This window comes from Anneissia japonica, unplaced genomic scaffold, assembly GCF_011630105.1.
Source record: "Anneissia japonica isolate Jap-2015-1 unplaced genomic scaffold, ASM1163010v1 scaffold288249_len478412_cov200, whole genome shotgun sequence".
Taxonomy (NCBI): domain Eukaryota; kingdom Metazoa; phylum Echinodermata; class Crinoidea; order Comatulida; family Comatulidae; genus Anneissia; species Anneissia japonica.
Window position 1 is genome coordinate 283,052 of NW_022758042.1, and position 12,156 is coordinate 295,207.

Sequence of the window (12,156 nt, forward strand, 5' to 3'; positions counted from 1 at the left end):
GTAAAAACACGACAATCAATTATCAAAAGGGCTCCAAGTGAAGAATAATGCAGACTAAAAATTCTTAGTAACTAAACAAACTTTGAGATTCCCTTTGAATGAAACTAAATTTATTATTATTGTGTCGTCGACGAAAGGGAAAAGTGTGGGGGTGGGTATGGTGGTGTTATACAACCAATTAAGGCAGTAGAGTTCTTGAAATTCCTAATATATATATATATGTATATATATATATATAGGCCTATATATTATATAAAATAAAATATATATATTATATAGGCCTATATATTATATAAAATAAAATATACGGTATATATATTATATAGGCCTATATATAGGCCTATCGGTTTTTAATTACAGGACAAGCTGTGATAATACATCACTCAATAAAGGACTTAAAGCTGTGAAATAAATAAGTATTAAATATATTTTTAACAGTATCCAACAGTGAACAATGCCACCATTTGCAAGACTGGATAATAAAATATTATTTATGTACTTTAATATAAAGGTCAAGCTATATCATTAATCATAATATAAAGTCTATTAATCAATGATTTTGAATAAAATGAACTATTTGACAACGAAAAATCATTTATTTATGATTTTAAGAAGGTAACAAAATTGTCACCTTTACTAAAACTGACGATTAAAAAGATTAAAGAAAGTGCATTTTTACGCAATTTATTTAGATCATCGAAACAAGTTTGACATAATGTGATATAAAAAAGAAATAATCCAGAGGACTTTTTTTGTTACATCGGATTATACAATAATATCTCCCATTGGCTATGTAGGGTCTCGAATGCTAATTGACTTACTACTATTCATTATATCTCTCATGACGTCACCTACAGATACAATATTCATTATAATCCCTCGAAGATAGAGATTAATAATCATCCCGATGGATACAGATTAATAATACATGTTTAATTGAGGAAATATTCCGTTAAACTTCTGCATAATTTTTGAATTAAAATTACAGTCTGATGACAGTTAAAATGCTGCGCGTAGAAATGTCTCTTAGCAACAAAGAATACAGTTGAAGTATATGAACTTCGATTCATCATCATTACAATAAGTGTAAAGGGGTATTCATCAATCTATTAGGGCTTTGTCCCGTTTAAGAACATTATTCAACGAAACATCAATCAATTCCACGGAACATTTTCTGCAAGGGGATGAATTCCAACCGACTGGAGTCGAGGTCAACTTTACAAACATTACAGTTCATTAAAACTTGAAGTTTTAATCAATAAATTTCGATCATATGAATTACTTGCTATATTATGCAAATATTATATTCATCTTCCAACTTTCCTAGCCTATTACCATACGAATTATAGTCTAAGTGTTCTTTAGTGTTACTCGTCGAAAGTAACTATGAAGAGTCGTGGTGAGGTGCTCTTAAATGTGGACGCAAGGGTCATAATTATGTAATTTCACTATACAGTGTGTCTGTTGCAAATAAAATAGTTATAATAAGAAAAATATTAATACAGACACTAAAAACACTACCGGTACTTTAAATAAATGATAACAATAATCATAAAAGCGAGACATATTTTCTTCTACGTTAACACAATGGTGTATTGTCTTATTACATTACAAATAACTTTTTTTTACACTGTTGCAAATGGCCGGAGAGGCCTAAATTCAGTCATTTAAAACTTGAATTGTGTCCACTGATCCCACAATTCGGTGAACGACAGTAATCCAATGAACTGCACATTACTTTCTCTTGAGGTATTCGGCTATACCTACCAAATATTCCGTTCACATCCGTCACCCATTTATTCTAAAAAAAAATCAATGTTTTTACAATTCTTTCTTGAGTGATCGGTGACAAAATGATGTCTGAGACATTTCTGATTTCTTAACTTTAGTCTTTGTATCATGAATTAAACTCTTATTAAGTTGTACGGTCATGATATCGACAATTTGCCAAAAGCGTGAATCAACGTTAATTGAAATCCCGCCACCAACGGTAGCTATAGGGCAGACTAGTCTCCCCTATGGCTGTGTGGCTTTCAGAAAAATATGATTTACTCTATTTACTTCATTAAACATTACACATCCCACAATATAAAGTAATGATATTGATAATAATAGAATTATATTGATATGAAATATTATATAATGATTGATATTATTAAATGTACATTGATATTCATATTATGTCTGTTGGTGGTAATAATAATAATCATTGTAATAAGAGTACGGTACGTTATTTGTCTTAAAGAAAATTAGTTACGTTGACAAAGCGCATTATATATTAATACTTTAAAAATGTAAATTAAAATATGCAATGGAAAATAAATTAATGCCGACAACTTTTATGTGATTGATTTAAAAGATTAACGATGATGACAATTGTAATGACGACGATAATTGGAGGTCTAATGATAAAAACGACGACGATCGGATGACTATGCAATAATTATAATAATTTTAAGTATTGCATTGTTTTTACTAAATGTTTATGTGCAGCAATAGACAAAACATATTTGAATACCGTACTCGCGCGAATAAGCGCCCCCTCATAAGATTTTCTTTTTAGCAAATCAATAATCCAATCGATCCTGGGACTGTGGTTGTTGGCATGATTTGAGCTGTAGTGTAGAAACACATTCTACTTCGGTCAATATCAAAATGAGGATATTTCTCTTGATGATGAGAGCAGCTCCGATCCCTGGACAGACAGTATATTTCAAACTTTACTCTTTTTACATATTTGTCTATGTCTAGTCTTACTCTTTTTTTTCTTTTTTCCGACCTTTAGCACATTCTCATCTGAGTTTTCAAGTTTTTCAAGTTTTCTCAACTACCATTACCCACCACCACTAATTGCATCTGCTATTTTGCTGTTATGTAATAAATATTCACGCATTCTTGTCATGTTCTCTGGACGATTGTCTTTTCTCTAACCACCATTCTTAATGTTCTTATAATCATTTTTCATTGAAAGTGCCTCTTAAATTTAATAATTTCCCATAAGAACTCCTCGATTTTCATCTATTTCCATAAGCGCCCCCTCAATTTCCACTCTGTTTTCATAAGCGCCCCGTTCAAATAAGCGCCCCTCAGAAAGTGCAAAAAACCATTTTAAGCGCCCGGGCGCTTATTCGCGCGAGTACGATATAGGTAAAATGTCATAGATGTATTATTATGCCTAGTAATGTAACCAAGACTCTAAATGCGAAGACGTCTTCAGTTGATATAGTTCTTTATTAAATTGTTCTGAGACCGCTGAGATGATTTTAATTCACCAGTTTCCATATAGCATCATATATTAACAATATTGACATAGTCCTAATCTATAAATTACTTTCAATAATTGTAAATGCTCGGTAATTTCGTTCATTATGATTTATTTAGAGTATATATTCTTTCAGAAAGTGTTTTAATATCATTTGTCGTTGAGGATGTCTTACCTGGCGATCGACTCCAATAGCTGGCCGGTAAGTTATATATTTCATCTTTATCAATTTCATTAACAAACTTTTTTACGACCTGTCGTAGCATTATTCGTTTGGCTCGCTCCAATTGGCTGTGACACAACGTATGTACATATTTTACGCGCGCGTAGATTGTAACGTGCAATGCACATGCGATTGACTGGTCATGGAGATCCACTTTAATTGATTTTTTCCTCTGTCTTGAAAATTTAAATATGAATATGATTATATGTTTCATATTAATCTAGCATGCGATGGTTATATGTAAATATAATTGCTTATGAATCGAGAAGCTAATCTGTTTCATGACGTCCATTTGCAACCTTCTTTGTAGGCCTATACGCTTCGAATTAGTCACCATCTCAAATAGATGCGGTACGAGTTGGCTAAGGAATTTGAGTACGGGGGTCTGCAAATCGCTGATATGTACACCTTTTACATATTGTAGTTGCTTGCCTCACACATGGAAGCGTTATCACAAATGAGGGAGTAACAATATTTCATTCTTAGTTTCTTTGCTTATTCAATCAATAAATGGATATTTGTGCAACCTTCTAGTTCTGATATGTGGTGGCATGAATATTTCTAGGTTTATTTACAAATATGACCGCTGGCAAAATCTGATAGTAGTAAAAGGATGTTTTATTATCTCATTTTAAAAGCAACGTCTTAGTAAGAAAATAGGTTCGGAGATGTGATGACGATACGAAATGTTAGAATAGAAAAATAAATTTAAGCAAATCACTCAGTTAATCATTCATTTTGTGAAGTATCCACAAATTAGAAACAATACATTGACACGGTCAAAAATGTTTCCAATCATTTATATTTTGATATGTAGGCCTATATATGTTTATATCATTTTGAAACATCTCTCACCACTGAGAAAGGACTAGTATTGTGCGAAAGCTCTGGTTCTATTTCTGATTGTTTACTTACTTTTTTTTTAGCTCTACCGAGATACGAAATACACATTGTTTCCCACAGCATTGTAGTTTTCAAGTCTTTGCCTTTTAATTTATGTATATATACCTTACACACACACACACACACACACACACACACACACCCATAATACCGTAAATCGTATATAAAAAGATGATTTTTTCCCACGAGCACACCCACACCCACACACACACACACCCACACCCATATATATATATATATATATATATATATGTATGCCTATAATATATATAATAACATATGTTATGTTATATATTTATAAATTTATTACTTACAAAAATATTTAACTTACGTCGATCTAAAATTTAAAAAAAGTGATATATTTAGCGTACCAATAATATCGATTTTAGATCATTAAATTCTAAGAATTATCATTTCTATAACCATTCAATATAAATAAAATGATAGAAAATAATTACGTACAAAAAGATTCAAGTCATTATTTAAACGTACCGGCGTTTTCATAGTGATAACATTCTTATAAAATCATATACTGAAACATATACGAATTCGATTGTATCAAAACACTGACCCTATCAAAAATTCAAGAACGTTATGCAAATAAAACATTTCCCTTCTGAGATATCTGTGCATAAGCGTATGCCACCAGCGATGCGTCCGTTCTTGAAGTCCTTAAACTGTTTATGCAAATAGTGTTTCACTTACGAATATGTCGCCCGTAGCTCATGTTATCATAGAAAGAAGTATCATCAGCGAATTATTGAATACTAATGTGATGTGCGAGGGTCTTTTTCTCTAACTGTTATTTTGTATTCAAACAGTAGTGCACCTTTTCAAAATATATATTTTGCTGATGAACAAAAAGCATGTTGTTTTCTAAACAACAGATATGGAAGCTGTGAGGATCTTTCTCTGTAATTAATATTCACACAATTGTATACCTTTCAAAATATCTATTTATTTGCCACGGGTTATTAAGACAACATTAAATCATGGAAGTTATATTCATGTTTTGTATGCAAACACTCGTCTACCCATTTAGAACATTTATCTATTCGAAAACGAGCACCATTACAATTTCTGGACGACAAAGTTGTACAGTAGTTTTTTGTCAATTTTTTAATGAGCCCTTTTATTGAACTGCATTATACCTGTCTCTTATACACATCTAGATGTGTATAAGAGACAGATATATATATATGCATACATAAATATATACATATATATATACATACATATTATACATACATATACATACATATATATATATATATATATATATATATATATATACGCCTACACTATGTAATAATGTATTTATAATGTATACAATGGTGCTTGTTTGAATGTATATGTTTATGTTATTTAAAATTTTATTTTATTGTTTTATAAATTGTGATTAATAAAACGTGTTAATATTTTTAAATGTGAATGAAAAATCAGTGTCTTTTAAGTTGGTGATAGTATATCGTCATTCTTATAAGCATGGCCTCATGTTAAGTGTGGCCCATTAATCACGAGTTGAGAACTTAAGAGGCTTAATGCTTGGTTAGTATCTTAATGTTAGAAAGCGATTCAGAGTTTCCCCATTTTTCATTCATTCATTTTATTCATTTGTTCGCTAGTTCGTTTGGTCGTTCGTTCTTGTATTCTTTCAGTCGTTCGTTCGTTCATTCTTTCGTCGGTCAGTCAGTCAGTCTGTCCAGCCATCCATCTATCCATCCATACATCCATCCATCCATCCATCCATCCATCCATCCATCCGTTTGTCTGTTCGTTCGTTCATTCATTCGTTCATGCGTTCTTTCGTTCGTCCTATCGTTTGATCGTTCGTTTAATCGTTCATTCATTCATTCATTAATTCGTTCATTCATTAATTCTATTCATTTTCCCCTTAATATACTTTTTTGAGTTATTAGATTTTGTGGACAATTCTGCAAAGGTTAGTACCCTTAAATCTTGTATATTATCCTCCATTATAACTATTATTTCACTGTAAGCCTATTTGAATTTGATATTACCAGCTTCGTAAAACAAACGAACGATAATTGGATGGTCTTAGAATGTGTTTGGATCCAATTGTTGTTGATACGTTTTCTCAAATGACTATTTATCATCTATAGTTATTACGTAAGTTACTACATCTGTAAGTGAACCTAATCGATGGCAACTCATGGACTAATGAAGTTATTTTGTTCAAAAATAATAATGAGTATATGACTTATCCTAAATGCTCAAATAAGCGCCGCTCGCGAATAAGTGCGGCACCAAACGTTATTTTTTTTTTGCTAAAAGTTCCGCTCTCGAATCGAGAGTGTATTACCCTGTGTGTAAATAAAACACTTGGAGAAACAGGGTTTTAAACAGGGTTTTATACAGTGTTAAAATCAATAAATAACACAATGAAGACACAAGCATTTCTTTGTAAATGTTTATTTACGATGACGTAAGACCTATGATAGGCCTACCAAATTACGAGAATACGTGAGATAGGTAACATGGGAACTGGCATAAAAAGCGTCACGCCCCCGGCCACGCCAATATTTTTTTTCCCTTTTTAAAAAAAAATAAAAGTCGATCTCGAATACGCACCGCACTGAAGCCTCCAAAATTGTTACAAGCACCGCGGCGCTTATTCTAGCATTTACGGTACGCGTTTAATCTCGCTAAATACAAACAGAAACGGATAGTAATACTCATTGTGGAAAAAACATTTCCATCTCAGATATTTCCAAAATCTTCAAACATAGTGCATTTCTTAAAATATATAAACGCTTCAAGATGCACGAAAACAAAACAATTAAACATTCAATGTCTACACAGGCCTTACTGTAAATAATACAGCCACTAAAAGACAAAATTGTACAAACGACTCATTTGCATATTATGTTACTTGCTTATGTGAGTCATGAATAGGAGTTGGTTGCCTAGTATGTGTTGTACTCCATCATTGTCACACTGTCTATTTATCACGATCTGTTTTAAATGAATTATTCAGGTTTTGTTACAAATCCATATTGAGTGAAAAAAAGTTGTGCTTTGTCGTTTGCTTAAAAAAAAGAAAATAATTTTACCATTTCCTCGAGTTTTGTTCGATTGAATAATTTGTTGGTAATTGACATGGCGACTTTGAGACTAACCGAGTACACGGAAGGGGTAAGCGATACGGTGCGCGTTATCGTCTCAATCACATCATATTCCAGTAGAAACCTAGGCTCACCGAGCCTACGTATCAGAATTAGAACAAATTTACATTTGTCTAGGTGTCTGGTGACCTATATACGACTAAGTATGTTAAATACGCGTTTTATTTATATTTGATATTTATAGTCTTACAAACAAACAAATCTATATATCACAAAATTCAGACAAAAACAAGACATTTGGCTGAAATTATGGGATATAAGAGGAAATACATAGGCCTAGATACACATTAATAGGAATAATAATTAATAACAATAATAATAATTAATAACAATAATAATGATAATAAGTATTTATTATTTTTATTGTAGTAATATTGATAATAACCTGGTACCCAATGAGCACAGGCCAATTGTCTTTCTCTTTCCTAACCAACAACTTGGTTTCATTTAACCAAGGTTCCAATACAGTTTTTATAGTCTTTGAACAAAATAATTGCTGGAGTTATGAGCAGGTGAAGCAGAAAAAAAAATATTTTAATGAGACCATGTGAGAGATATATTTTGATATAATCCACGTTTCTAGATTGTTTTAACCAACTGATTTTGCCCTAAGCGTTAATGCTCACCTATTTAAAGCGATATCGCATGACCTCTCCTGTAATTTTTGATTCGTTCACTATTAAATAATCATTTTTTTTACGCCTGTTTATTTAACAATTTAGCTCTCCGTCATTATGATTGGCTCTTAAGCCGCGCGTACCCTTATTCAAACCTATGCGCAGTGCTGACGTAACAGGAGTGTACGGGCTGGTTGTGAAACAATCGCTTTAAGCAAGTAGGTCTTTGACCGTCCATATCCCAGTGTTTTGTGTTATTTCAGATCTTTAATCCAATCAATGCGTTGGTGAGGTTGCACTTGAGAAAATTCGTTGCCGATCGATTGAGGGGTGAGGTATCGATGCAAATCGATGAAAATTATTATAAACAAAATAATGCCATAGAGATTTACTGGGATACTGATACGAGATTTGCCGATTAGGTCCGAATGATAAATTGGTTTGCATAATCTCGATAAACGAACTTAGGAACAGCATGTATCTTAATGTAGCGTTCAAATAGTTGAAGGATAACACTAGTAAAAAGCGATGAGGAAAATCCAAAGAAGAAAATACATTTATAAATATCGGAAGAATACAGTCTGTTAAATTAAACTTGAAATACAATTTGTTATATTATGTCAAGTTACGCAATTTCAACGAATTTTAAGTTCCTATAAAATTAGTCTCAACATTCAAAATTAGTTTATATTAACACGTACCGTAATTTATTGTTTAACTTTAGTTTACTTTGTTATGTTTGGAGTTCAGAAGGTCTTTCGTATTAAATATAAGAGGAAATAGAGTTATTCAAAGATGTTTCCTGCCTATGATAATTCATTCAATATTGTAGCCCTTTCTAATTGCTGCAGTCCTCTATAGATTTGTAACGCTTCATCCCCCCGCAGCAGGTGTCTAGTCTTGCGTAAAAACGACTTTACAGCTAGAAGGAAAGCGGTGTGTACGGCCTAGCCTAGGGCCGGATGAACGCAACAAAACTCGCGTTATTGCACTATTGTAGTAATGTTATTATGAAATGATAAATCCGTTAATATAACAGTGAGTTAAAGCCGCTCTATAATTCATTACCTGGAGCTAGGTAGTTCAAACTGTTATTACGGCGAACCTTTAGCATCTTAATCAATTGGTTTAGTGTAAAGGCGACATGTAATGTCGCACTCTGTTTGGTAACAAACGTATTTTCTCACACCATATGATATTGTCTATTCTCACCATATCATTGTCGCGTTTTAGCGAGGTAACAAAGCGATTGATTTGATTATCTTTATGAACTCATTAAATTACAAATTAATATTATTCTTTCTAAAGTGCAATTGAAATCTATGTAACTCAATCCAGCGAATGCCATCTTTAATTCCATAAATATTAAATATAACAAAAACATCCATCAAAAAAGACATAATATAATAATAATAATAATAATAATAATAATAATAATAATAATAATTGTTATAATAATAATAATAATAATAATAATAATAATAATAATAATATAATATAGTATAATACTAATTCTTTGTTGTTCCTCATTCAATTGGAAATCGGAAATTGTGGCTGGGCCCCTGGGGGCTCGCGACAGCCGCCGTAGTACATCTCCACCCAACTTAACTATATCATAAACGGACACATACGGATACAAACATTGCCCTTAATTCTCATAATGAGGGTTATTCGAGGAGCCAAGCGATCAGACTCCAATATATGTATAATAATGTACCGGTATATTTATACAATAGGCCAATTTCTGTGCTTCCGTTTCAAATGCTTAAGATGACAACGAAGCACAGTACTCTATTGAGGTGTGTCGATCTACACGTTCCTACAAACGAGTGAAACGGACCGCTTCAATCAGATCCGGTATAACTATAAAGTTTTGTGGCTTACGGTATTATATTACATTTTATTATATTATTCATTATATTATATTACAGGCCTGCATAACTGCAGGTCCTGTGTCCTAATCCCGGTCGGGCAAGTTTCTATTTTTACACTCCCAGTTGTCTCTTCTTTAGCGTTCAAATAGTATATACTATTTTAGAATTTATTTATTGTATCATAATAGATATATATATATATATATATATATTATTTATTTATATATGTATATACTTATATATATATATATATATATACATATACAGTATTATAATATCATATATCATTCTCATCACTTTGTTTGTATGGCTTCAGTTTCATCTGTCAATACAATCATTTACTTTACATTTAGATGCACATTGCTGTTAATGATAATGGCGACAGATTGTCAGAATTTTAATTTCTCAAGTTTTGACATACATAAAAATGTCAACGCGTCTCCTAGGAATAACACATCTAATTTCAGTAATTGCAAATCTTAAAAAAATGAAAAGCAAGATATTAATTTGGCTAGCAAGACATATGCAACTGAGAATCCAGGTTGTTAATATTTCCTAGATTAATTTTTGTAGCAAAGTCGAAGATTCACCCATGTACTTCATGGCACGACAGACGCGGTGGAAATGTCATCTCATGTGCATTGTGGGAATAACTTCATTTCACATCATATTGTTTAAGAAGTACAACTGAACTTACTGTACCAATTCTTTCATCTATACTGTAATGATTGCATGTTTGTGAAAAGATAAGTTTTGGAAAAGTTTGAGACAGATGTTGAACTAAACTTCTCTTATACAATGCAATATATTAATTGATGACTGTACTTTGAATATTTAACTAAATTATTCTTACAATTAGAATCCGACCAGAGATACCTTTTTTCATACAAGAAATAAGGGAAATTGTCGCTGATGAAGCTATGCTTGATACGAATATTACAACATGTTCATATTTGAGCACTGTTATTATTATTTGTTTATAGTGCTAACTTGATTTGAATTTTAGGCATATATATATATATATACATATATATATATATATATATATATGCGTGTGTATATATATATGTGTGTATATATATAATATGCATTGTTAATACACGTTATATATTATATATAATGCAGGTTATATATTCAGGAAACTCCCATCAACTTTTATAGCAAATTGTTTATTATTTTTCCAGAGAATATTGATTTGGAGAAGAGCTGCTAATAAAATATATAGCACTTAACTCGGCAGTGCTGTAGGCAGTTATAGCAAAATAGAGAGTGTCTTGACCCTGTGATCTCAGTCCATATCCATCTATTATAAGAATATAACCATCATCACTACACATTGTTTTCGCACACTTTGATCATGACATAAGCATATTTAGATAATTTAAGATACGATTGTAGCAAAGGGTTGTTTATCAATCACAACTGAACATTATTTTACGTGATGGATTTAAGTATAATATAAGTATATATAAGTATACTATACGATAATAATTACCACAAATATTTATATATTTAGAATAGTTCTAAAGTATGTTGCACCAAATATATATATATATATATATAATATATAGAACTGGAGGTCGCTGGAACAGAATGTTGCTACTCGGAGTTTCACGCTATTGCGATCGTCAGGCAACTGATCATATATATATATATATATTTATTTATTTATTTATATAACAAAAATAAGAGGTTCAACAGTAGGTTTGATTAGGCATTTTATTATTATTTAGTTTCGTGCTACAAATACATGGTGCAACACTCTTTAGATAAAATTACCTAATTAGGTAATGCTTATGAGTGTGGAGATTTAGATGCTTTATTCGCATAAAATTACTGTACCTGATTGGGTAATTTTATATGAAGAGTGTTGCACCATGTAAGTGTAGCACGAAACTAAATAGTAATAAAATGCCTAATCTAACCTAATGTTGAACCTACGGAAGCACCTAAGTGCCATTCGACTTGACGACTTGTCAAGATAATTTATGTTGTCAAGTCGACATAATATACATATCATATCGACATGGCGAGATAGATTATCTTGACAAGTCGTCATAGTAAAATACATACAACTTTTACTATGTCGACTTGTCAAGATAATCTATCTCGCCATGACAACATACAACTT

General features: G+C 31.7%; 1 long non-coding RNA gene across 1 annotated transcript in view; it reads left to right on the plus strand.

Annotated features, from left to right (window-relative positions):
* The window catches only part of LOC117124966, a 5,476-nt gene extending 1,064 nt beyond the window's left edge, over positions 1-4,412 (plus strand). The window contains exons 2-3 of the long non-coding RNA XR_004448052.1: positions 3,399-3,464; positions 3,796-4,412. This is a non-coding gene — a long non-coding RNA (uncharacterized LOC117124966). The remainder of the gene's footprint in view (positions 1-3,398; positions 3,465-3,795) is intronic.
* The last annotated feature ends 7,744 nt before the right edge of the window (positions 4,413-12,156 follow it).